The 27911-nt window shown below is 37.3% G+C and overlaps 1 protein-coding gene across 1 annotated transcript in view; it reads left to right on the forward strand.

Annotated features, from left to right (window-relative positions):
• Positions 1-2525: 2525 nt before the first annotated feature.
• pcbp3 (poly(rC) binding protein 3) overlaps positions 2526-27911 on the forward strand; it is a 48180-nt gene continuing 22794 nt past the window's right edge. Inside the window, 5 exon segments of the mRNA XM_056754759.1 lie at positions 2526-2815; positions 17236-17288; positions 17564-17611; positions 17705-17810; positions 18226-18366. The gene's annotated coding sequence lies outside the window, so the exon portion shown is untranslated.

Consider the following 27911-nt stretch of genomic DNA (forward strand, 5'->3'; position numbering starts at 1 on the left):
ATAATGAAAGCGATCTGTCACTATAAAATGCCTTACCCCAAATGTAAATCAGTGGGGCAGGAAATGTAACGACAGCCTATCTACAGACTAAATAAATGTTTGCTTTATACAGTGGTATCCGATGTTTACCCATCAAGCCATTAAATCTCTTGCGCATTGATGGATTTGTGTCTAAATCTGCGTTATCGCTGGCACAGCGTGGCAACAGTTTTGGCAGGTTTTAGCTGTGGAAGTTAAGTGCTTTTCTCCTCACTTCTTATCCCCGACTTCACCTTTCAGACTCGCAGCTCTCCACACACTGGTGTGTCTGCAGCCGGAAACATATCCAATGTGACATCTCCTCCTGTTGCTCATGCATTTTTTATGGGCCCTCTCTCTCCTACCCGGTCCTCTCAGAGGAAGCCTGGCACTCGGTGCGCGCCATAGTCTATACTACAGTCCCTTTAAACTGGTTTTCTCGTCTATACTGACAGGAAGACGTGCTTTGTATGTGTATGTGCTAGCAGGGCATGGGTGAATACAGGAGTCAAGTTTTTATAGGCCTTAGTGTTCCTACAATTTACATAGCTTTGAAGCAGCTCTACAGAAAAGACATGTTTAAAAGTAAATGAAATGATAGAAATATAAGAGGAACCAGCAAACCCCCTTCTGAATCATCACATGTTTGTGCTTGCTCATGCTACGCATATCTGCCCATGTTATTTACCCATGGTGCACTTTGTTATTGATAGGTGCATCGATTTTGCTCCTGCATGAAATTCACCGAGCCGGCATGTGCCTGGTGCTTTTCTGAGAAGCTGAGAAAAGCTTGGAAGCCCCGACCCTAAAATATTCCCCCGTCGCTTGGACGTCAGCGGAATCGGGTGCTTACAGAAGTTTCTCCACTTTGAGCGCATGGATAAGCGCTTCCAAGGTACATCCATCCTGTCAGACTGAGAGTGTATTGAGCTCTCTTGGTTGTGGCTTGTTAATAGGACATTATTACATTAGGTCAATATTACATCTGCCTCCACATCTGTGTTACTGTTGCTCAGTAGGTAGAGCATGTCGCTCGAAATGCAAGCGTACGTTTCCCACGAAAAGCATGCATACTGGTTAATTCCTGCATTATGGATGTGTCATTTTCAGTCAAAACTTTAAATATAACATCTCAGAGAATGTATTAATTATCAAAATATCGAATCGTCTGTGAGGAATATATTTGAATTATATTTGTGACCCTGCCTGTGAAAACCCAGCTTAATTCATTTTTGGTTATTTACTGTTTTTATATAAAACAATTACAGATCGTGTAAATTCTGTGAAAATGTTTATCTTTAATATCGAGAAAGGCCATGTCAAAGATTGAAGTCATATTAAAATCAATGGTTGAAATCCAACTTTGATGCTCGTTATCTCAAAATAAAAGCCTGGTTTTCACAGACAGGCTCACATTTTACCGAACCCCCGAAGAGACCAGACATCAGAAAAGTATTAGTCTAAGGACATGTTTCTATTTTCAAACAGAAAAAAAATGTGGTATTGATTTGACAAAAAGAACGCACATCTTTAAGACGACATACTTTGCAGGATTTCTGTCATTTAAATGTACAAACAAAAAGCAACAATACCCAACAAATAGAGAATGGTTGGCTCTTTTAAGACCATAAAATAGTTATTTTACTTTAATTTTCCCATGTCCAATTATGAGGAATATTGAGAGTTACGGAAGTGACAATTCACTGACCCATTACTCAGAAAACAATGCTTCAAAAACTTTTAAGAGAGTATAGTGAAAACCTTTGGTAAAAGCTTGATCTTGGTTGACATTTGCACAGAATTGCCCTACTTTTAAAATGTGTATCTATTTTGCTCTTTATCACTTTGAAGAGAAGTGTCTGGCAGATGTATAAATGTAAATATAATTGAAATCAGCCTTTCCTGCTGTTCAGAGAATCTGGCTTTTTATTTATCAGTTATAACAGTTGCTATTTCTCATTCAGCGAGCCTGAATATCGATCTTAAGATAGAAAAATAGGTCCTTATGAAACGAAGTGTTCCGGCTCTGTGGTTTCGGATATATGTGGTGAAACTGTTAATACGGCGAAGTCAAAATGTCAAAATGCCATAGAGTGATAATTGTGTGCATTGATCACAGTGGCAGAATTCCTTACTCATTTTCTTTCTTTATAGGTATCATTTCTGCCTGTTTAACTTCATTGCAGCCCTTTCCGATGTAGCCCTCGCCTCTGCCATTTCTGCAGTGGAGCATGCCGAGTTATTCTGCTAGGTTAAGCGCCTCACAATCTAATTACTCTGATGTCGGCTGCGGTCTTAAATCACACTTATTGGGTAAGTGCGCCCGTTTGTCTGTCCTTCAGAAGAGAACCTCCATGCTGCTCTCTGACTAATTATTCCAACTGGATATGAGCAATTGCACTTATTGGCTAGGGCATGGCACCGGCTGCCTGCTCTCCTATTCGCTGCCGGTGATTTCCGCACGCGATTGGCTCCCGGGAGGGAGCGGGAGGGGCTTTCTCTCTTTCCTCCCCGTGCCGGAGCGTGTGTGGATGTGAGGACTCTTTCTCTGGTGTTATTTGAGTGGCTGCAGGTACTGGTGTCTGCCTCTGTGCCGGAGGGTTGACGAGAGAAAAAAAGAGGACTAGTGCTCGATATCCCCCTCTGGCCTCCCCATCTCCCTGCTCCCTGTCACTCCATCCTTCCTTCCTCCCTCCCGGACCACCCGTCAGCGGCCGGATCAACCCGCCCGCACCCTCCTCCTACAACCCCTTTGACTATCCTCACTTCACCGTCCCGTCTCATCAACTCTGTGCAGGTAAGACACAAGCTAAATGGGACTCTGCTTTAGTGCTTTTAAAGATGTTCTCTCCTCTTTGCATGCCTTGCTCTCTCTCTTTCACACACACACACACGCAGGCTCTCTCGCTCATTCTCACACACCCATCTTCACACTGTTTAGCTTTCAAGTTTTTTCCATCTGGCACTTCCTCTAAAAGGCAGGCGTGCGGAGAGAGATGAGGGATTACAATCTGTGAGGTCACTGTTTTCTAGCCCAAACTTAGTTCACGCAGAGTGCTTACTTTCTTTATCTAACATCTCTGCCTCCTCTGAAGTCCCGTAATGCCTAGCAGCTACAGAAATCGATGCTGTGTGTCACGAACCAAAGTAGTTTTACACACTTCAGTGTTTATTTTTTGCATGTCCGTATTTTAATAAAAACACGCTTAAGGGAAATATTTCAATAATGTTCTTGCACTTCTTTGGATTTGGCACAAACTGTTGTCTACAGCTATCGGGACTGATTGAATCAAACAAGTTTTTTAGAATGTAATCTGGGCATTTGCATGGTCCATAATGTCACAAATGCACTCCAACACTGTTAGAAATAAAGGTGCTTAAAAGCTTCTTCACAGCGATGCCATAGAAGAACAATTTTGGGTTCTACAAAGAACCGTTTCTCTCTTACCTTTTTAACAATACCTTTTTTTTAAACAAAGAACCTTTTGTGAAACAGAAAATTTATTTGGATGTTAAAGGTTCTTTACGGAACCATTAAGCCAAAAATGTTCTTCTATGGCATCATGAAGCTCCTGTTTTTAAGAGTGAAGTACTTAAATACTTAGTCAACGTTTTGCAAGCACACTGTTCTGTATATTGTATTTATATGTTGTTTTATGTTTTTATTTAGTCTGGTTTCACAGTTGAGTCTTAAGGCTAGTCCCAGACTAAAATGAATGTTTGAGCTGTCTTAACTAAAAATAATTTGCACCGGCATCTTAAAATATGTCACTGCCATTGTTTTCTCTCAAGATGCACAGACGTAATGTTTTTTTTTCTAAGACATTTTTAGAAAAGGGACGTAAATATGCCAATTTAACGAAGGCATAGTCCTGGTTTAAGTTAAGCCTTGTCTGGAAAACCGGCATTTGGTGTTTAATTACTTTCTCCTATTTTAGTATTTTTAGAATTCCTATTAAGTGATTGATTTGTTGTTTAGAATTTCCCAAAAAAGTGTGAATACTGTGGTGCGGTTTGTTCGCAGTATATCGGCGAGCACAACACAGCAATATCGGGAATTGGCCTAGAGGCATTTGCGTAAGATACTGTATGTGTCAGGTCTAAGGCTTTATAGCCCATATAGCAAATAAAACAAAGTGGTCCTGTTTGACAGCCTGGGGATGTAAATAAGTGCTGCATACAACCATCAATACAGTCCAGTGTTCGACAAGGTTTGAAACTCCAATTCACAGCTTTAGCGCTTGGCCACAGACATTTTTTGATCTGTTTGAATAACAGCATCTCAATAATTACAAGCACATTATACATATATATTTTATCAGCTCTGTGTCCAAACCTTAGACAGGATAAAGAGTCACTTGATCAAGCAGTTTTGAGTTGTTGAAGGAAATGATCTAAGGTCAGTAAAAGTAATAATTAGGTGTGTAAATTCAGAACAAGTGTCTTCATTAACACTATTATTCCTTTAGTCCCACACTGGCATGTATCCAACAGTGGGGCACAGAAGAGATTGATCAAACAATAATCAGATCTTTAGCTTACACAGATGTGCTACAGGAACACGGCAGGACTTGAGGATTTTTACTGTTCTTTATTTAACACCCTTTTAAGAGCCGAGCATTGATCTATCTGGTTATATAGCACCCTGTGTCCTGGCAGTCCTTGTAAAGTGGATTTCACTAAAGCCACGGGATGCATACGGCATGTTTAATGAATTAAATTATTTGTTTTTGCAAATATACCCTTCATTTCTTACCAGCCATGAAACTGTATTTTGCACATATGTTTATCAAAACTTAAATATATTCCGTCCCATGACAATGGGATTGTTTATCTTTTCTCTTAATTTCATTTTCTTGCAGCTTAGTTTCATTGCACCACTCGCTGCATACATGAAACAAACATGTTAAGATTTGTACCTCATTTTTTTTCAATCGTATATGATATGAAGTTTTAATTTCTTTCATAATGTTATTAAAACTTGTTGCAGTTTTTGTTGCAGTTCTTAATATAGTTACAGGGCCAACTTTTATTTACTTGCATAACAATTTCATGCATATTTGGCACAATTTTACGCATATTTTACGCTAGACGTTTTCGACCCTGATTATAATTTGTCCTTTCGGGAAGGGCATTGAATGTCTTCATTTGAAGGCTTCTATGTTTACTGAAAAACAACTCAGCGTTTTATTTTGCTGATTTTATATCATTGCTAAATCATTGCACAAATACGCAACATAAACACTTTCAGAGAGCGAGAGTCGAATTGCTTAAGTAATAAAGAGCTGTTACGTTTAGATCCACTTGGTTCTTGGATAAAAAAAGTTGTTTCACTGACAGCTCAAGTGTTCTGAAACGTTTCTGTCAGTCAGTGTGGATTTGCTCTGCATTTTAGCATATCGATGTCTATTTTAGACGTGTGCTCACGGACTCATCTGAAAGCCGTGCTAAAAATCAGTCCAGCTTATCACATATATTATGATTACAAATATAGGCAGATTCTTAAATTAGAGTAAATTGGAAATGTCATCGATGAAGACTTATTTTTACTAAACCACTTTCGATTAGTTTCAGTTGCATATTTACCTCGCGCTACATTTTCATCAGCGCAAAACAGATGCGTGAAGTTTTGGGAAAAGCTATTACTTGCCAGACGAGTTCAATTATATTCTCACTAACAAGACATGTTTTTTCCGCTGACGCCCGTGATCTAGAAGCAGCTGGTCTTTTTGTGCTTTGGCTTGTTTTTTTTTCCTCCGGATCTCATGCTGTCCTGGCTTCCGAGTTGCTGGTTCGGCAGAGTTGCACTATGAAAAGGCCTCTACTATTGGCCTATACCGTATTTGCCAGCAAGCTACGGGAGTCTGGATATCACTTCGGACTGAGATCCAAACAAAAATGTAGGAGTACATCAGATTTTGCGCGTCTAGTAGGATGTGGAAAGAAGCCAGCTTGACTTCAGAGAAAGGGACAGCTTTTATTTACAGTATTAAATTACTCCATTACAGGCTCTTGGTGCTAACAGAGAGTCAGCTTTCTCCCATCCTCCCTACGGCCTTATTGATACGCAGGTCTCCTCCGCATGGCCTAAGAGTAAGTTGAAAACGTCATGCTTGTGTCATAACTCATAAGCGAATGCAAAGTGTTGCTGGGGGCTGAAATTGAACGCTGCACCTTTTCAAAGTAAAGGCCGGAAAGAATTACGGCCTGTGAAATCTCGGGCCCTTTGTCTCTTCGCAAAACCACTCTGCAGTGTAATTTAACCCGCCGATGGTCCATGAGATCAATCAGGAGCCAGGATGCTCGGGGGGGGGAGGGCCCTGGACCCCCGTTGCTGTCGTTGTTAATGCTTGGCTGGGTGGTAATGCTATTTTTATTGTTTCCAATGTATGATGCAGTGGAGATGTGCTGGCAAAAGGTTGGGAAAACATTACAGGATTCCCTGAATTCGCAGATCCGTGCGTCACGTAAACCCAGCTGATACTGCTTTCCGTTTGATTAAGTCAGGTCGTCCTGTTGTTAATCTGTCAATGATCCACTTTAATCACTCCTGGAGTCCAGGCTATATACTACGTCTGGAAATGCATTTGGTTGCAAGTTAGTGCTTTTTTTTTCTTGTGGAACATATGGAAACTTCTTTCTGAGAATTTGCACTTTAGTTAAGCTCCAAATAGCACATACATCCAATATACTGTAAAAGTAACCCATAACAACAACAACAACTCCAACGGGTTAGTTTACAGTAGTGGAAAAAATGAAGAGATCACTCCAGTTTTGCCTCCGATCAGTATTTTTGCATGTATTGCCATAATGTCCCCCAACAACAATGTGAAAGACTGACAGCATGCAAAGATGTTGTCAAAGAAGTTGTAAAAAGATCAGTCATATTCCATCATGTTGTTTAAACATGAATATGAACTTGTTTCTTTGCAGTATTCAAGATCTGCCATTCTTGTTTGCATCTTTTTGTTATTTTGACCATGTTTGTTTCAATTTTCTGCATATAAATGCAAATAATACATATATATATTTATAATACATATACATATAATACATATAATACAATGTTATAACACATGCATATATATATTTTTTTATTATTTGAGAAATATTTTCAGTAGTTTACAGAAAGAAACAACAATGATAATTTTTCTTTAAACACTCACATATAAGTAGTAAATTCCGAAAAAATAATAATAATTGTAGTCTAATAAGGTCTTTTTTTTGTTGCTCAAAATGGTTGAGTAAAGTGGACTAGGCAGTATTTACAGGAAATACTGTTGTTTTTGTGAAAAGAGGTTTAGTCAGAATGACCTTATGCACCTTAGGATTATTATCTCTTAATCCATGCCTTTACAGGTTTGTCTTCTGAATTGAAATGATAGGTTTGTAATATATATTTTTTTAATCTTTGTGTTTGTTTAGCAATATTGACACCAAAACAAGCACATCCAGGAAATAATTAGAAAAATGGCAACATGTCGATAACTCATTAATAACTCATTGTCTCATGGCTAGTAGTCATATGATATTATGTCTTATTACACGGCTCGTTGGAATGCTGGATTCTGATTGGCCAGTCGTGACATTTGCAGGTTCGTTATTCCCAGATAAGCTAATAACACACAATTACCCGGAAGCAACAAATCATTTTGACACTTTTTTTGACAAATTAAATGTAAATTTATCTTTTAATAACATATATGTTAAACATACAGCTTTCCTTTAGCTCAGAGGTAAAAGCATGGCGTTAACAAGTCCGTGGGTTAGATCCCAGGGGATTGCACATACTTAGAAACAAATGTATGGGATAATGCATTTAAGTCGATTTGGATAAAAGCGTCTGCCAAATGCATAAATGAATAAACCAAATTGCCTGTCCCTGACATCTGAACGTCATATCTTACCTTAAAACCAAAAGTAAAAGGCTCTTCCTCGCAGAAGGTCTGCCTTCGATTTTTTTTACAAATTCACATTTCATGTCCAGTTTTATTCTCATGTGACCGTTCGCGTCAGGTCCTGATCACACTGTCGGTGCTTATTTCTGCAATAACCGGCCGCCTGTACATTATCAATTACATACGGTTCGCAACAATTTCGAATTCAAAGCTATTTATATGTTGATATGTTAATTTAGCCCACAGATACTGGAAGCTAGTTTTAATTTTTGGGTGAACTATTCCTTTTAATAGGAAAACAAAACAGGAACAACTAATTCTTTCATTATTTACTCTGACTTGTGTTCTTCTGTATGACTTATTCTCCTCCATGGAGCACAAAGAAGGTGCTTGTTGGCACAATGTACTCTACATCTAGCACCTGTGCGTCGCAAGAAATGTAATATGTCACAATACATCTTAAAGAGACTGTGAAGCCTGTCTTCTGGCTCTGTCTTGGCAAGATGACTGGATCTCAGCGTTTTTGTTTGATTAAAAGCACACAGGAGTTTGTAAGGTGGTGTAAGAGAAGGGCTGACAGCTTAACCACTGATTATTCAAGCCTCTTAGACTAAGCCACGGCACTTTACTGATGAACGCCTTCTCCACTTCACATTTTTGCTTCCTTCTCTTTTTTTGGAAATTGCTTCTTATTCCCCCCCCCTCTCTCTCTCTCTCTCTCTCTCTCTCTCATTCAGCAGTGGGATCAGTAGCAGAGTGATTCATGCAGTGCTGAGGCTTTATTTAGACATAATCCGCTCAGTGTCACTATGGCATAAGGCTCAGGTCAGGTTCTCCTACCAGGCCCTCACTTTCCTTTACACCCATCCCCTCCCCACACCACCAAGATAGGAGTGTGCCTGCAGGTCACATGCCGTAACGCCCAACCATGCATGATGCAGCATTTTCCCCTATGCCTCGCCCCGCTTATCCCAGCATCACTAGAGAGGGTACAACCATTTACGTGCAAATGTGTTCTAATAAAACCTACAACCTCACAAGAGATTTTACTAAAAGCTCCAGTTTTTGTTCAGTGTACGCTGAGGCCCTCCCACACGCTCGCTGGCAAAGGCCTCCGATCCGGAGAGTTGTGACCGCAGCGATGGCCAGATTGAACCCAGCGGGGCAGGGTGTGAGGGAAGAAGGTGTGTCCTGCTGCTTGTAAAGTCATTTTTAGCTGCATAAATGGACCTCTGAGCGCGCCTGCCATCTTAAACCTGTAGACATCAGGCGTGTTTTGACTGCGCGTTCACCGTCTGTTTAGGATAGATCTTGGCTTGTCCTTTCCACAACAAATACGCTTGCCTGACACACTTTCCCGGGACGATCGCTTTCGCTCATCCAAAGCATCTGTACAGCTAAGTCAGCAGGAACTATGCTGTGTTCTGAGGGATGCACAGATTGAGGAAGGAGGCTTTAGTTTCTCTCAGCTCTGCATGGTTTAATGTGTGTGAGCTCTATTAGACAACAACAGTATGGGGCAATAATTGAATGTTTACAATATATTTGTGAGTTTTGATCAGGTATGATGTGCATTAAGTGTTCAAAAGACCGTTTCATTTAACTAGTGTTAGAATTCCTCTTTATTTTTGCTACTATGAGAGTGTTAAAGGGACAGTGCACCCAAAAATAACATTTTGTCATCATTTGTTCATCCTAATGCAGTTCAAAAACATATATTTCTTCTGAAACTTAAAAGAAGAGATAAATGTTTCAGTAGTTTTGAGTTCATACAATACAATGTTGTTTGGTTACCAACGATCTTAAAAATATATTCTTTTGTGTTTTACAGAAGATAGAGTCATAAAGGTTTGCAGTGACAAAATTGCAATGAACAATGAAGAATTTTTATTTGTAGATGATCTATCCCTTTAAGGCTTTTTAATAGTATTTTGTTAATTTAAGAAAAACACTTTTTAAACAATTGTACATATACTATATAATGTACACAGAGTAAATAAATATATGGGTAGTTGAAAAATGTGTAAAAAAAATGTGTAGTGTGGTGCAATGTAAGTAACTTTGGATAAAAGCGTCTGCCGAATGCATGAATAAAAATAATATAAATAAATGTGTAATTGCGTCGTTTGGTGTGATAGCAAAGATGGAGGAAAAAAACAAACAATGAAGATAAACCTCTCTTATGCTATTCTATATTATAAATGTTAATAATATGTTATTAATATATTATTAGTCAAAGTTGTTTCAATACACTTTTGTCACCATAGGAGACATGTATGGTATATTTTAACTAACCATATACTGTAGAGTTGTGCTGGGCGATATGGCCTAAAAAATCCCCAATTTTCAATAAAACAGCTTATTATATGCGCGCGTTGCATTCACTTGAGCAAGTGTAACTAAGATCAGTGTGACGCATCCCACGCCGACGCAAGTGACAGAGACCGTTGGTGATTGTTAGAATAAAGTCAGCCAGTTTCACATGTAATTTGTTCGGGTTTGAGAATTTATTTCAAAATAAGATTTGAAGCAAATACATGTCGTGCAGGAATTTCTCGCATTATTAAAGCTAGACTAGCGGAAATGACTTAAATTATGCGCAATTCCGCGAAAATATTCAAGTCCTGATTGGAAACGTGTTTTTCCCTGATCGCTGCCATGTTGTTTGTGTATCTTAAATGGCAATGCGTGGGGGAAGGGCTAAGCCCATTCAGAACTACAAGAGGGAACCCGATTTTCATTCAAACAAATCGATGTAAACTATACATTTGAGTAAATCGATTTATCGCCCAGCTCTACTGTAGAGACAAAAATATTGAAATCAAACAGTTAGGCCCGGTTTCACAGACATGGCAGCTAGAAATATATGCCATTGTTTTGTGACGAGATGCACACCGGTTATGTATCCTTCTAAAGGACTTTTATAAAAGCGACATAAATATCTTAATCCAACTTGTAAGTCGCTTTGGATAAAAGTGTCTGCTAAATGACTAAATGTATGTAAATGTAACTAAGGCATGCCTGGCTTAAGCTAAACTGTGTCTGGAAACTTTTTAAACATAAGTTATTAAATATACATTTAGATATATTGCCCAGTTGAGAAATGCTGTGTGTTAGGCCAAATATCGAGTTTCTGGGTTTATTAAACTGCTCAAAATTGTTGAGTAAAGTATACTATGGAGTATTTGAAATAGTGGGTTTTTTTAGTGAATAAAGGTTTATGACCTTATGCACTGCTTTATCAATGTCAAGTTCATATTGATTCTTCCTGTTAAACTCTATGTAACTATAATATCTCAGGTGATTACACTCTTTTACAGCAAGAGGGAAGAGTCAAATCGAGCTGAATAGGACCATGAAATACAGTTTATACATTACCCTTGCATACATTTTCTGTTTCATGACTGATAGAAACATTATGAACATGTTTTTAACCATGGAATTAAACTCGAGACGTGGGCAACCCGTGAATCATTTAAGTGTAATGTAATTAACAGGATCTATTTGATTTCTGACATATCACAAGTCGAGACTCAATCTTCTTCCCGTAGAAAAATGAGAGCTGCAGATTAGTTAGCGCTCTGCGATTTCTCCCACAAGGTTTGGGGATTTGATCCATCGGTTAATTCCCCTCTATCTTAACTCGATGAGAGCTGTCTGTGACATCACAGCAGCATCCCTCACTTCCCTAATACCTCAGCAGTGAAGGTATAAAGCACAAGATATCACTATCTATTCTTCTCTGGAGGGGGGAGGTACAGAGCTGAGGAGATATTCAAATCTGCAACGTGCCTTTGAAATTTTGAAGGAGCATTTTTGCTGGATTAAGACTTGAAGGGCTTGAAAAGGAACCTCTGCAAGCATAGAAGTGTGAAAGTGTCAAGCATTCCTGCTTGTCTCTCTTCCTTTTTATATATGAGAAGACATATTGACGTTTTCCAGCTTTTTAAAGCAGTTTTAAAAGCAGTGAAATGTATTACTTACTGATTGTGAAGAAAACACTTTTTTTAAAGAATAATAGTGTGCAGTGATGAGTCATTTGCATACGCAGGCATTAGGGATTTAACAGACACTTTTATCCCAAACAACTTACAATTGTGAGGAAAACAGTGAACCTTATTATCAGAAAGGCTGGAAAACATCACCAAGTTTTATAGTAACAATTTTAACCATTTTTAGAGACAGTACCTATTAAAAGACGGATAGAGAAACGACTTAAGAGTTTTGTTTTTATTATCTTGCTGAATGAGAGCAGAAATGTGCATATTAGAATGTTAAAAGGGGCAATGTTTACAAAAATTTTGCTAAAAGTTTTGCCCTAGGAAACTGTATACAAATGTAAACTGTATTTAAAAGGATTATGTATTGAATGTTTTCGCATTTATATAGCATTTATGTACCACCGTATTGACATTTAATTCAATCAAATATATTAATAATATTAATACTACTACTAGTAATAATAATACTGTTAAATGTTATAATTATTATAAGTAGTAGTAGTAGTAGTACTTTTTAATAATAATATATAATACTAATAGGTAAATATATAAATATAAATACATATTATCAATATATTAATATTAATTAACACATATAATGATGATAATATATTAATACAATATTATTATTAATTATAAATCATAATAATTATAATACTTTCAATAAGTAATAATGTTTCAATAATATATAATATAATTATATATAATAATACAAAAATTGTGTGAAATGTCTTTTAAGCACTTACTCAGTATTTTATAGCAGTAGATATGAGTATTAAAAACAAATGTACAGTCTTGTTCTGTAGTGTACTCCTCATTACTTTACTCTAACCTTTCACCAAGTGTGCGAGAGACTTGTGCTGTGAACGCACACCGTGAAGGGGTGCCTGTCTCCCACAGGCATAGATACCCAGGTGGAATAGAGGCTTCTGGGGGATTCATTCTTGTCTGAGGCTCAGCACAAAACTGCAATATACAAAAGGAGTCCAGCACAAAAGAGGTCGACTAAAGGATATCTATGAAATGGCATTAGCTCTCTCAATTAACGCCAAGGACATATAAAGTGTAATGACTCGACTGGGTAATATGCATGTGTCCAGATAGGCTGATACAGCTATTGAATATTGCCATAGAGAAGAGAGCACATTTAGAAGACTATGAAAAGGCTCGGCCTGTGTGGCCCTTATGCTGTACTTGAGATCCTTAAAGGCACAGTTCACCCAAAAATGTACCTTCTGTCTTTTTCGAATCCTCGCGTCGTATGACTTATTTCATGTGTTAAGTCGTTTGTCATTTTTCTAAACTGCATAATTTTATAAGAGTTAATGAAGCTCCTGCACAGAATTTATTGGCTGACTGAGTTTCAGTATTAGATATTAAAAGCATCACTTCATATTTCACAAGCTTTGGCTCAAAGCTATATTGGGTTATATCACTTGTGAGGCGGTAGAGGTCTCTATAGAATTCATTGACACCTTGGCTTAGTTTGCCTTTTGAGATTTGGATATTTGTTGAGACAACTTTCTAATTATTATCATCTTTCTTTCGTGTCTTGCTTGACAACAAGATCAGGACCTGTAAAAACATATCCTGGCATGTACCGTATCACCGTGCTTGTGTTAAATATTTCATAATTTATTGTATGGATCATGTTGTGTTTCGGTAGCTCAGAATTACTGCCACACACTACGTTGTTTTCAGTTCGTTGACTTTGGCTGTCTAAGAGATTCATTTGATTTTGAAAGTATATCAGCTGATATTTTAACCAAAAATTTCCATGTACTGTAATACGTTTATTAATTGTTTCGTTTTTTCTTTATTGCTTGTAATTGTAGACATGACAAAGACACATTGTTCTCTGTCTAGAAATGTATGTGGGTCAATAACATGAGGTTCGTTTTTTCCTCCCGTATATAAATTATTTTTTACAACACATTAAAAATACAATTCATAATACAGATAATGACTTGAATACACGCTTTATAATTATATATAATTATGAATATGTTTTCAGTTTCTGCATTAACTGTAACTTAACTTTCAGAAGTCTCATTAAAAGCCTGTAATTCATGGGTGAAATATGCATTAAGTTTTATCTTAATATTATTTATATTTCAATACTTGTCAGTTTTGGTATTTAAGAGAAACCAATCCTATTTGATCCCATATGAATACTTTTGACTGTTTTATCTAGAAATGTTGACCTTTGACCAAACATTCTTGTTATTGACCCATAAGCGCAAACACACACACACACACACACATAAAATCCAAGTTATTGATTGGTCAGTACAAGCTCTCCAACAATATGCCAATGTATATAATTATGCTATACACTTATTAAATATTAAATAAATATGTGTGTTGTTTACTAAACCTAGTTCTAATACAAGAGACATTATTTTGAAGACGTCGTCAGGCATGCTTATGCATTAATGTCTACAGTTTGAACAGGTTGTCAATGCCAAAAATGAAAAGAGCTGTCAAAGTCATACACGTGAAGCTGGCGTTGGTGAACTGCTTTTAAAGGGCCCGTGATAAGCTCCTTTGATGGTGTTTGTGTGGCAGTGACAGGCCCTTCGCAGTCCTGTCAGACTGTTTCTGCACATAAGCAGTTCTCCTAACATTATGCTTTCTGCTTCTGCACTTGTTTTGTTCCTCTGTAATCCCTCCGCACTCGCTCTGCTCACTTCTTGTGCTTGCGCTGCTGAAACTGCGACTCCCTTTTTAAACGCTCCCAAGTTTTCATGCTGACTTTCAAAGCATCCTGCGATGAGAATCCGAACGCACTCACGCACATATTCTTTTCATCACATTTCATCACATCGCGCTTTTGTGTTTGTTTGAGTTGCATACAGTTACAGTAGCAAGAAAGTTTTATGATTGCAGGAGAATTTATGGTTGATCATAGCTAGGGTGAAACAAATCTGTTATATTTGTATATTTCACAAGTTAGTTTTTGTGATTTTGTATCATGTTGAGTTTTTTTAATACTGCATATCTTACATTTTGCTCTGCTCTGCTTTGTTTTGTTTTGTTTTTTTCTTCCATTTGCTTAATGGCTCAATGGTCTGTTAACAGTGTTTTAATCTAGTTAAGCTCAGAATTATTGTGATGGGAAAAGTAAAAAAGCCTCAGTTTATGATTTATCATCTCTGATCTCTGCTTTCTGAAGGTTGCACATCAAACCAGCTTGGCACAAATACATGCGCTCTTTGTTTTACAGTATGTATTATTATTAAATGGTTATGTGTATTTTAAATGTTTACGTTTAAATTCTGTGTTTTGGTCAGTGGTAGATGTCCAGAGCAAACCTGGTTCCTAGAGCAAAACTACTCCTACAGCTTTCCTCTGTGACCTGGGGGAGGGGGGCTATCCCATAAAAATGGAGTCCTTGGCCCTGTAAATTTAAGCAACGTATCTGGTTAAAATTATTGGAGACGTTTGATTGATTAGACCCGCATTTCACAGAGATTCCTTTGCAAATCAATGACCGCCTCCACGTAAGCGCTAATGAAATTGCACACCGGCAGAACCGAGCCGACTTTTCCATGACAGAGTAAAGAGTCTGCAGTTTCTCTAAAAGCCCTGCCGTGGACTTTCTTCATTTAATGTCTCCATCAAATTGCCATTTGATGCCCAAATTTTACAGCCACTCAAGAGTGTCTGTGTTTTTTCATTCATTTGTTTGTTTCTTGGTAAACAATGAAATGTTTAAAGTAACACCATTCACTTTTGATCTGTTGTAGCTTTGTTTCCTTCTGAATGCCCACCAAGATTTACTTGTATTTGATTAATACATGAGGTGCTTTACAATATTTAGCAAAGTTAATTTATAATCCCCCGGCTGTATGGAAATGAAAAAATATTGGCGTTTTTCAAGCTTGATATTACATTTTGAATCACAATGTTAAAAGGGCTGTAATTTATTATTAATGCACACAATATAAATAGTTTAGATCCTATTAATATTTCATTTATGGTAGAAAAATATTTGAGTTACTGCTGCAGTATTGGAATAACTGTAAATATATTATAAAGGGTGTTCGTCTGAAAGGAAACACTAAACATGTTCATTTGCCATATGTGTTTGTCTTTGTTTTTGGATTGAAAGCTTCACTAACCGAATCCGAGTATAATGCAATTGCCGTAATAAATATGCATTTACGTCATAGCAGGGACTTGTTTATTGTATCACCAGCATGCTGTCATATTAATAAGTGGCCAGTGGCACTACATCTAGTGCGTTTTGCAGGGCCTTGTGTCTTAAAGAGATAACTTATGTATTTTATGGATCTTTTGATCTCCGCGGCCACCACAACTCAATCAGGAAAGCAAGCTTTTATCTTGCTGATTTGTGCTCTCCATCACAGTCTCCTTGACTGGGGGTCAGGTGATAATCTGTAAACGCTGAAGACGGGACCCTGAGAGAACATGTGGGAAGGAATATAAACTTAGCTTTTGGAAAGCATTAAACATTAATATAGTGTGATTTGTGTGTCGAGCCCCTATGCTGAATTTCCATCGACATCATTATAGAATTACATCTAGGGAGCCTTTGAAGTGGCTTCATGTCAAACAGTAGATCAGATTGTAACGTCTTTTGAGGAACTGATAAACTCGGACAAAGCAGAAGTGTTTTTATCTGCATCCACACAAAGACTTGAAATACATCGGCCAAATTGGTTTTTGGGTCAGCTGAGAGCTAAAGAGTGTTTAAACTCTGCCAATATTTAACAAGTTTTCTTCTGATTCTTTATATAGCTTCATATATATTATATATTAGATAATTATAGTATTAGTTTGTGCGTTCTGTTTTTTCTGCAAGTTCTTGAGTCTTCAAACAGCAAATGAAAGTGCATGATTTGGCCAGTAGATGGCAGTGTTGTCCAAGTACTCCGAACTTTTTTTAAAGAGGTCAAGGTTCAGAGCTTTCAGTTTACATGGCATCATGTACAATAATATATAAAATAATTGAATTTGTTTAAATGTGTTTAATTATTTTAAGTAATAGTTTCTTAATATTTCATTTGATATTATGATGGACGCAATCATTTTTATTTTGTCACAGTAAGACAAGCGGCTTATTATTACTATTCGGTGAAACTAGAAATAAATAAAACGAACAATTTAGTGTTTTTTATTAATAATTGACAAAAGGTGACATAGATCAACCTTTTTTTTCCAAACTGACATGTAACATACATTTGTTAAAGTCATTTTTATTATATTTTTTAAACAAAAAACATTAGAGGGAGTTTTTTACTGTGAAATATTTATTTGCATACTCTGATAATCACATTCTTTTCTGTTTAAAGCAATCCAACATTGCTTGAAGTTGAAGTCTGGATTTGACGGCGCAGTTGCAGACGTAAGAGATGATCCTCATTGTAATAATGTGTTTCAGATGTATAATACATCCTCATTTTATCCAGCTTACGTTGAACAAAGGATGAGAATGTGCTATATTAGCTCAATATCCAAATTCCCAAGAGAATCTGCTTTGGAACAATAAAGAATGTATTGTGAGAGGTGTTACACAAGTGAAATTGAAAACGTGACACCTAAACCAAAGACATGAGTGAAACATTTTATGTATGGATATATAAGTATGCAAATATTTAATATCCGACTCTCTTCTTGCAGAATCTTGTTGGGAAGAAGTCATCTTTTATAGAGGGAGGAGTTGCTCAGGTAAAACCTCATTTTTTGTCATTTGTCATTAATTGTGTTATCGTCACATTTTTGTAATGTTCTCTCATATGTTTGCATGTGATTGAAAGGCAGGGTACACTGGACAGACACAATTCTTTCAAGTCTTCTGGTAGTGTGACGGCACGTGGTCACATGACCTGGAAGAGAAAACCCAAGAGACTTCTGGGATCCCTATCTGGTTAGCGGCTCTACCGTTACACGAACACTACGTGAAGACAGTAGATATATAAACTAGAAATATAACTTATCAGTACGTATGTGCAGTAAATATCCAAAATACATTCAGTATGTACAATTTCAAGCATGTAAGTTTGTTTGGTCAAAACCAAAACATAATGGAGAATTTTAGACTTAAAAGTGCCCTTCGGCCTGCCTCTGTCAGATGTTCCTGATCAAGGATTCATTTAACCATGTGATGAGTAAATCGGTACACATATGGGCTGTGTTTTCTCACCCGTGATTTTGAGGCAAACCCCTTATGACTACACAAAGACCCTGATGTGGAAAAGGTGCAACGTATGGCGGCATCGCATGACTGACAAGGCGGTTATGACGACACGGTGTGTTATTTTGATTTGCCCTCATGCTTACAGAATGGGCCGCTTATCAACCTGGAAAGAAGTCCAAAGGCTGATGAACTGATCCGCACAGCGACACAGCTGCGCTCTCTTCCCCTGTTCATCTGTCCAATCTCTCCATTTATGTCCTGAGATCCACAACTTTCAGCAACTCTGGTGAGTACAGAAGCATTCTAATCCATCTGATCTCGCTGAACTAGATCTTGCAGGTTTATTGTAGACCCGGGGCCCAGTTTTGCACTGAAAAATGCCATTAGTGGAATTGAGATGACCTTTTTCGGTGGGAATGTATGGATGAATCATTACCCATTCATCTGTGTGGTTTTGCTGACGGGTGTACTGTAAGTAGGTGCTAAATTCATGCACACTGAAGTACAGTATAGATTTGTCTCTGATTGAAGGTCTTTCCATGTTATGAGCGGGTTTGGCTAAAATGCAGCTGTATGGGATAATAAGATTATGATAAATTTAGCTGGCACGGAGTGAGACCGCAGTGCTTTTAGTTCTGTAGGGCTTGTTTGGCTCTGCCGTTGTGGGCGTTGTTGAAACTAGGCTAGTAAAACATAGTAATTGTGTATGTTTGAGTGATACATCTATAGGGTAGTTCAAGAGGTCTCCGAACGCTATCATCCCTACATGTGACGTTACGTCACAGCTATTCGCATTCCCCCCGACCTCATAGGAAATTCTCAAGGGAGTTTTTGTCCTTTGTCATCGCAAGTAGTTTAACCACATTGGCAGCATTTGCTCAAGGGCGATCGGGGACTGTGGAATTGTGCATTAAAAATATCACACAGAAAGAGTTGTCACACGTTGGCTTGTGAGGAACTGAGAGGGTCGGTGACCAAAAGGAAGACCTGAGAAGACTCTGTCACGACACAATCAGGAGCTCACCCGGGCAGTCTTCTTATGATTGTGTGGTAGACAAGCATTGTCATCATTGTGCTCTTAGATGTTTAAGGATGTTTTAGATTGAATGATAGGAGATTGCGTGGTACTGTAAGCAGGTCTTTTCTGTGATGATTTTATATTTAAAAAGTAGTAAAATCCACATATTTTGTGGGTAATGATGCTGGTGGGAAGGAATAATTCTGTTGGTGGTGCTTCTATCAAAATCTTGATAGTCCTAAAAATATCATTTTTAAAGCCGCAATTTGTAACATTATTGGTAAGGGGATTGCCAAGGGACTGCACAAAAAATAGCCTTAGTATAAATCTGGTACAGTTCATCAAATAGAAATATTCATGTTGGACATTGTTTGTCCCTTTCCGTACAAATTCAATAAAATATGTACATAAAATTAGTGTTAAAAACTATAATAAATAAATACATTTTCAAGTTGAGCTGTTAGGTGGTATGATTTCACTGGGAATGTCAGTTTGACTCATTTAAGTTATAGTATGGACTGCAGCTTAATATGTATAAGAGTTAATTTGCAAAAAAGATTACTCAGTTTTCAAAAATTGTAAAAAATCATGTTTTTATTGTGTTATCATTCAATTATATAATTATTACTTAATCAAAACAACCCAGTTTGATTTATATTACGTGCAATCCATAGTGAAAAACGTTGAAATTATTTTTTTACTCAATGTGTTTTTTAAATCAATTATTCATATATGCAAAGGAAACAATGTGTGTTCCTAAATAATGACAGCTGTCGAAAATGTTGTTTTCTTTAATGACGTTTCTCTTGTGTGAAAGTGAAAGTCGCTTGAGGAAGATATGTAATATTTACCATGTGGATAGATTTGTGGGTAGCAAGAATGCTGAAGCACTTCCTGTCATTTGGCTGGGCATTAAAGGCAGGCCTGTCTGCGACTGCATGGCGTGTGAATGCAGGGCACATGCAGATTACCCTTATTAACAAGTCCAAAGCAACATTATCAGCTCAGCGGGGTCTAGAGTCTCCTGTTTGTCACTGTTAATGCTTCCAGTCCAGTCAAAGCATAACTTAAGATGGACTGGTTCACTGCTGTGTAAAGTCGTCTTTGTCTGGTGTGTGTGTGTGTGGTCATAAACTGTAATATGTTGTTCTTCAGTATTCATGTATTCATATTGCACAGCTTGGGCACATTGGCTTGTGTTTGTCTCTGGGGTCTCGAGGTTAGATGTTTTTTCCCTCCCTTGGTGCTTGCATACACATCCAGTGATTTCTTAAATCATTGAACTTCTCTTAACATATGCGCCGCGTGATGCAAACACACTATGCAGCTTTGGTAAACATCAACGAATACATAACATATATTACAGAACACATTTCATGAATACTTTTTTCAAGCCAGACTGTAAGCTACAGTCTTTGTACGATTTCAGACTTCTGTATAAGTCATAATATAAAATGCACATGTAAGAATAACAAATGTACGATCAAGTGACAATGCAAAGCTACGTTAGTCAACTATAGGACAACTTCAGTAACCAATTAGGAATGCATTTTTATTCTTAAGCATTGTCTCAGAGGCCCTCTTTTACTGCAGTATTTACAAATTGTTGACCTAATAGGACACTTTTTTATGTGGATAACACCACTGTGCAATTTTGACCGTGCATTTGAGCTCATCTGCCCCACATCCCCAACCGACCCCGCATTAGCTTTTAAAGGTTGCGAGCCACATTGATCCACTCTTGAGAAGTGCAATGCACTTTAGTTTTTATCATAATTCACATTGTTAAACAGTCACGTTTTCAACAGCGCTTGAATTGCTTGTTTGTGCCTTGCTTTGCAATACTTCCCTCAGCTACTAATGATTCACTGTGACGCTGATGCATACTGACTGATACTTAGGCAGGGCACTAAACACACACACACATCTCAGTTCTTGAGATGACAAAGAAATACATTTTTACTTGATTCTCGGTTACTTTTCTCGTCTTTTATGATGAGTTTATTACTGTACTGTTGTTGTCTAATATGTCGTGGGTGTGCTTGTACCTATGTGCACGATCTCGCTTCCCATAAACCCCTAGAAATACATGAGCATATTGGCCTCATGCAACAGACGTCCCCTTTCCAGACAGAACATTAAAAATGATGATGTCTGCCAAACATTTATCTTGTGTCTGAAAACTGAGTGCAGAGGATGTTATTTTATCATTATTGCCAGCTCAACGTAACATGAGGATGATTTCTTACTCACAGCTACCCTGAGACAAAAGTCTAGACATTGATAAATGAATGTTGACTGACTTATACTCGTTCTACAGACGTTTACAAGTACATTAAATACAGATTTTGAGGTAATGCCTAGATATTGGTTATGTTTACTTTGAATTAAAACATCAGCAAGTTATCGCAGAATTCACAGGGCGATCTTGTATATTGATTTGAAAATCGTATATTACAGGATTTTATTTGTGGACACAACAGAGATAATGTACACTTAGTAATCACTTAGTTAGTCACCTGCTTTAAATGGTTTAAATTAAAATAAAATAAAATTGGCTTTTTAAGTCACTCGAATTAAAATGATAGTAAATAAACCCCTAGAAATACATGAGCATATTGGCATCATGCGACAGACGTCCCCTTTCCAGACAGAACATTAAAAATGATGATGTCTGCCATAAAAAAATCTAATTTAACCAACTGCAATTTGCATTGCAAATAGACTTTTATTCCGTTTAATATAATCTGAGTTCAAATGACTTTTGAAACCAATTGAATTTTTTTACAGTTTAAGTTTTCCAGTCTTATAGAACTAATGTATGCTACTGTAAAAAGCCATTTCATTGTCACTGTTGCATTGTCAGCATTACAAATTTTGCATTGCAGTCTTAATATTATTTTCCATTTTTCAGTTAGTATTGTAAAATACTAACTGAAATTAAGTTGTATGAAAATTAAGTTGTATGCCGAAGTTGCCGACATGCACTGAAGACTGTGATTCATACATGCGGTAAAGAATAGCCTGGAGTCTATAGAAGGAAAGGGAGGTTTGCAAGATAATTCCACATCAGAGAGTCACAGTGACAACATGCTCTGCCTCTTGTGTCTCTGGGTCCCGGCACCCTTCCAACATAAACCACAGTTTTGAATTCTGCATCGGAGGGGCTTTGGTGCTGTAAATGAGTGTATGTGATAAAGCAAAGGACGGAGAGGAGAGAAAGAGCCAGAAGACATCAGAGGTCTCTGTGAATCACTGGTGGGGTTTGAAGTATGATGAGGCATTGCTTTGAGGAAGGCTGAGCCGTGTAGAGTTTTGCTGAGTTGACCTGAACAGACATGCTAGTGGATGATGCTCCAGATTATCATGAGATGTTTGTTTCCTCCTCATACAAAAACAACTGAATGTCTTCTGCCTTTGCATTAAGTTTCGTAAGATTCCATTTTGCCTTTTTATTTATTTAGAAAATATGAACTCGTTTTTTAGACGAGTGACTTCTGAATATTTTTACTTTGAAAGCATTTGCAGCTGAATTGGTCCTGTCTTTGATAGGAGCTTTTTAGAAGATCATAAGAGGAATGTAAGCAGAAACACTATTTTATGCTCAATTCTGCATCAGTCATTCATAGATGTTCACATGTTTATAGATAAGAATGAAGATTTTAGGATCTTTTGCTTTTCCACATCAGTCATTTAAATTCATAGAACTATTTTATGGATACCTCTTTGTGCCCAGGGGTCCTGTTTTGTTATATTGTGTTATTCGGAAGAAATAAAATGAATGCCGTCTGAACTGTGTGAATATGAATGAAGTTTTCTTTTGTGTATTTATTTTATGACAACAGTGATCACAGGATGCAATTCAATTCCTTTCTGAATGAGTAACGTTGAATGCAACACACGTATTCAGTGTTCCAGTGTTTAGCATTCACTTTACTCTTCTTTAGAAAACCTAAAGAATCTCTCCCGGCGAAGATAAAGTTAGTTATTCAGACAGGGACAGATGATACAGTCAACCGTGTGATAAACAAATCGCACCCCGAAACAACTAAGATCAGACACAGCACTATTTGTTCTTGCTCATAATGAAATGTTGGGGGAGGATACAAACCTTATCCTCATGTTAAAAGAAAACCTGAATTTTCTTTTTTTATAGTAGTGTTATGATTCTTCAACAGAAGCTCATTTATCAGCCAATTAATTTGCTTTAAACATAGCATTCTTATTCAGTTCGGTTGTTTTGTTAAATGCTGAGTGTTGCTTGGTTTGATTTCTGAAAATAATATGAAAATACTTTCAAAAGCCTTGAGATTTCAAGCAAGTAAATTACAAAGGGGGCACCTTGATGAAAGAAATATGATTTGATCAGTTTTAACAAGACATAAAAATGCATAATTATAAAGTGAATCTCTGGTTTTGATGTGTTTGTGTTTAAATCTCTTGGGGTAGTATGTTGCACAAGGGGTAGAATCCCATAGAGACGTGGTTCAGCCAAACGTGAATCTTCAGTCATTTACTCGCCTTCATGCCATGTATGACTTTAATCTTCCATCATACACAAAAGTGCATTTTTGAAGAATATTCTTGCCTTATATTTTTTATTATAATTTTTTTATACATTTTTGTCCTTTTGCCTTTATAAGTGCAATATGAGAGAGGGGACAGGAACAAAGTGGGTGAGAGAGGGGGTGGGATCGGATTCTGGCTATTCTTTTCTATATAATAAAAGTTAAAGGTGGAAGGTGCTGTCAAATTCCAGAATGACTACAAAACACAATAAATACAAATTGACCCCGATCTTTAGGCCTACAGTATAAATCTCTTTCTTCTGTGGAACGCAAAAGAAAATAATTTGAGAAATGTCTAGGTGGTTTTGTATCCAAACAATGGAAGTCCATAAGGACCCATGACCAACATTCTTCAAATTATCTTCTTTCGTGTTCTGCAGAAGAAAGTCATACAGGTTTGAAATAGGTGGAGAGAATTATTAAAAAAAATCCTCTTTGTTTGAACTTTCCCTTAAGAAGACTATAACTGTATAAGTTATTACTGGATATTCCTCAGAAATTTCACCTGTTTTGTTCCATTAAAGATAGGAAGTCATTACAGTCAGTAAATAATGACAAAATATTCATATTCATGAATCATGTTTTGCTACATTTAAGCAAGGAGTTATGGACACAGCATTGCATGTTTTGTTCCAGTGATCTTGTGTCTTATCTGTGAACTGTCAATCACCAAAGTTGTTTATGCACAACAGAGGTGACAGATCCACCCCCAAACTTCCATTTCAGACTGATGTCCCCAGCTATTGGCTTTAGCCGCTGGGGTGTCCTGTTATTGAAAATTCTGACTGTAACCAAATGGAGAGCCCGGCGAAATTTTCCATTACCACTCATAGCTGCATCTGGGTGAGAGGGCCGGCGTAAAAGCTTTTCAGAGCAGAGACCAAATGCCTGTCCGCAGCGGTTCGACCGAGGCCCTTGGCGACAGAATTTTCCACTTATCCTCAGCCTGTGTGTGAACGTGTGGCCGAGGGATACACTTAAACCGAAAAATCCCGCAAAACATCCAGGGCAACACGTCTTGAGCATCCACTTCCTCTTTTTACTATTAGAAAGGAAGATGCTGACCCCAGGACAGGCACTGATGTATAGGACCTCCTTTTCAGTGCCAAAAGAACTGAATTGTTACAAAGGGACCAAGAACTGGAAAGTTATTTACTATTTGAGGACCCGTGCGGAGAGATAGTTTCCTCCAGCACGTAAAATAAGAGGCCAGTAGCGTGCGGCGCTGGCTTGGGCTTTTGGTCTCTCTTTGGACTCAATGATTTATGGATTTTCCAGTTCTCTCAAAGCAAAGGCAGTACAGCGGTCTTCGTGTCACAGCCCAGCGTGCAGTCAGTAATGCGCTTCTTAATTAAACCCTGCAGGCTTGCGGCTCAATTAGTGCTTACAGACAAAGTTAAACTGATCAATTCAGGAAGTGCTTTGGCAGAGCATGACAGCTTTGTCAGGCGTATGGAGATCTGGGACAGAGAACAAGGGGGTTGGTGTTACGAAGCCTTACTCAGAAATGTCATTATGTTCTCTATGAATTCAGATCTCATCGAACATACAGCTCTTTACGATGGTTTCATTTTTGTTTTCAGTACTAGCTCATGCGGGAGATGACGTCCTTGCTGACATCCTATTTAGGCTATGTTTTCAATTAGCCCAGTATGATTTGCTATGCCTATTCCATACTACATTGTCAGACCTTCGGCTACTTTGTGCCACAGATCATTATTACCAAGACATTATAAGACGGGTAAAAATAAATAGATAAAGGATTTAAAGGATTTATTGGGGTTGTTATTATTAATGTCTTCTTTATGTATTTACTTAATAAAAATAAACCAAATAAACTCCAAACAACTGCTTGATAAATAGCAAATCTTTTTACAGTAAATATTAAATAATTAGGGTCTTGTGAACTAATTCTTATCAAAATGTTTTAATGTCAAGTTGTTATGTGTGAATTAAAGTCCTTGACGTTTTTCACCTCCTTTCGGCACACTAAAAGTGACAACTCTGTTACAGTTTGTTTGGTTGCATCTGGTGAGGGGAACAAAGAATTTCAGGTAATTTAAATAGGCCCACAATTATAGGCCAAATAAAAGGCCTCAAGCTGGAGGTCTAGGCTGTTTTTATTTTTCACTTTTTGACTGGTAGATCTTGCCATTCATGAAGCACTGGGTCGGGTATCTTGTCCCCAAAATGGTCGGTGACCACTGCTTTAAAGGGATAGTTCACCCATTAAAGATATTCTTTCTTCATTTCCTAACCTTCATGTCATTCCAAACCTGTATTACCTTTTATCTTATGCAAAACACAGAAGATATTTTGAAGAATGCTGGTTGCAAGCAACATTGGCTCCCGTTGAATTCCATTATAGCGCAACAAAACCATGGAGACGTTTCTCAAAATCTTCTCTAGTGTTCACAGGGTAAAAAAATAATGACAGAATTTTTATTTTGGGTTAACCATCCCTTTAAGGCTCATTCACACCAAGGACAATACGTGACAATATTAGGGTAGTCGACAAATACTGCACATGTGTCTTATGGTGTGACAAGAACAATAAAACTCAATGAAGATATATCTCTAGTAGGCTATTTTATATAATATATATATATATATATATATATATATATATATGAATAGTATTAAATATTATATTATTAACATTTAGTTTTCAACATTTTTGCTATATGTCACACTGCAGGACATATGCATGGTATATTTGTCAACTACTCATTAACGTATTGTGGTTTCCTATCATATGTCTTTGCACTTTAAATTTCATGGATTTTGATTGGCTGTCAATGTTTTATCATTTTACAGCTAGAGAAAAAAAAATCTCAAATACATCCTAATGATAATGTTTATTGTGTAATGTTAAAGTTGTGTTGTGGACTCTGACATTGGCTAAATTCAGAAAGGATTTCAAACCATCTTTATCAACATTCTTGGCGTGAACTGGCCTTTATGTATGTCGGCGCTGGTTAACTTGATCAATTGATGGGTGTGCAGTGAACCCATAGCTGTACACAAACAGCCCAACTGTGTCCTTCACCCCACCCTGTCTAACCTTGCTGGGGACAATCTTTGAGTTTACTTATAGAACCGAGAGCTTCGATATCATCTCATTGTGCCTACTGTATTCCATCTTTGGTCCTTTTTCAGCCTCAGGAGCTTTCCCTTGATCTGGTAAAAAGACTAGATGAGCTGCGATGAAAAAGTATGTGCAGATACTTTAGGAATCCTTGAAAGTTTGTAAATGTTTGACCTCTTGTCTCTTCGAGTCAGTGTGTCTATGTTTTTTGGTTCCCATTAGTGACAGAATTTGGAGTAGAGAACGGAAGAGGCTTCCATTTGATGGATCTTGAATTGCTGGTACCTCAGAGAATACAATGAAATGAAGACTGACGTCTAGCTCTATACTTACGCCTTTTTCTTGTTTAGAAGGACTCTGTATTTTTGCTCAGGTTTTGCTTTTTTAAAGCTCTTAAAGGGATAGTTCACCCAAAAATGGAAATTCTCTTATCGTTTACTCACCCTATTTTCACCATGAAGATATTTTGAAGAATGTTGGTAAACGAACAACGATGGTACCCATTGATTCGCATTGGTTTTGTGTTCAAATAGAAGTAAGAATGACGTTGTTCAGTTACCAACATTATTCAAAACATCTTCTTCTGGAGTTCTGCAGAAGAAAGCTCACCAGAAAATGAAATGAAACATAGCGTATCCAGTTAAGCATGAGCTTTGTCTCAGATGTTTTTCTCCTGAAGCTTTTTATGAGAAAAAGTAAAGTTGGTGTGCAGATGCAAAATACATTTGCATGGCACTATTTAGATGAGAAGTGTTCGAGTTTATATTTTTTGATTGTAGGGATTTTGGCAGATCTAAACACTATTTGAAACTGAGATGAGCTCTAAAAGAGAAAAAAAATCACTGGTGTTTTTTTGTAAATCTCTGTGTAAATTATTTTTTATTATTTCCTAACAGCAATAAATTTCATATGAAAGAGATCTCATTTACTACTTATTCGTATGAAAAGCCTCTGAAAGGAATTAACATGAGAATCATATTTAATATTTATTTCTCTTAATAATATCTGTTTAGATCTCATGAATGTTATGTGATGCCGGGTTTTGACCTCAATGATTCATGATTAATTCTTCTTTTTCTTGCCAACTGTAGCGAATTAGCCGATGGAGTTGGTAATCCATCTTTTGCCAGCAAATCTGCACGTAATTCCTCACTCTG

Source organism: Triplophysa dalaica, chromosome 8 (assembly GCF_015846415.1).
Source record: "Triplophysa dalaica isolate WHDGS20190420 chromosome 8, ASM1584641v1, whole genome shotgun sequence".
Taxonomy (NCBI): domain Eukaryota; kingdom Metazoa; phylum Chordata; class Actinopteri; order Cypriniformes; family Nemacheilidae; genus Triplophysa; species Triplophysa dalaica.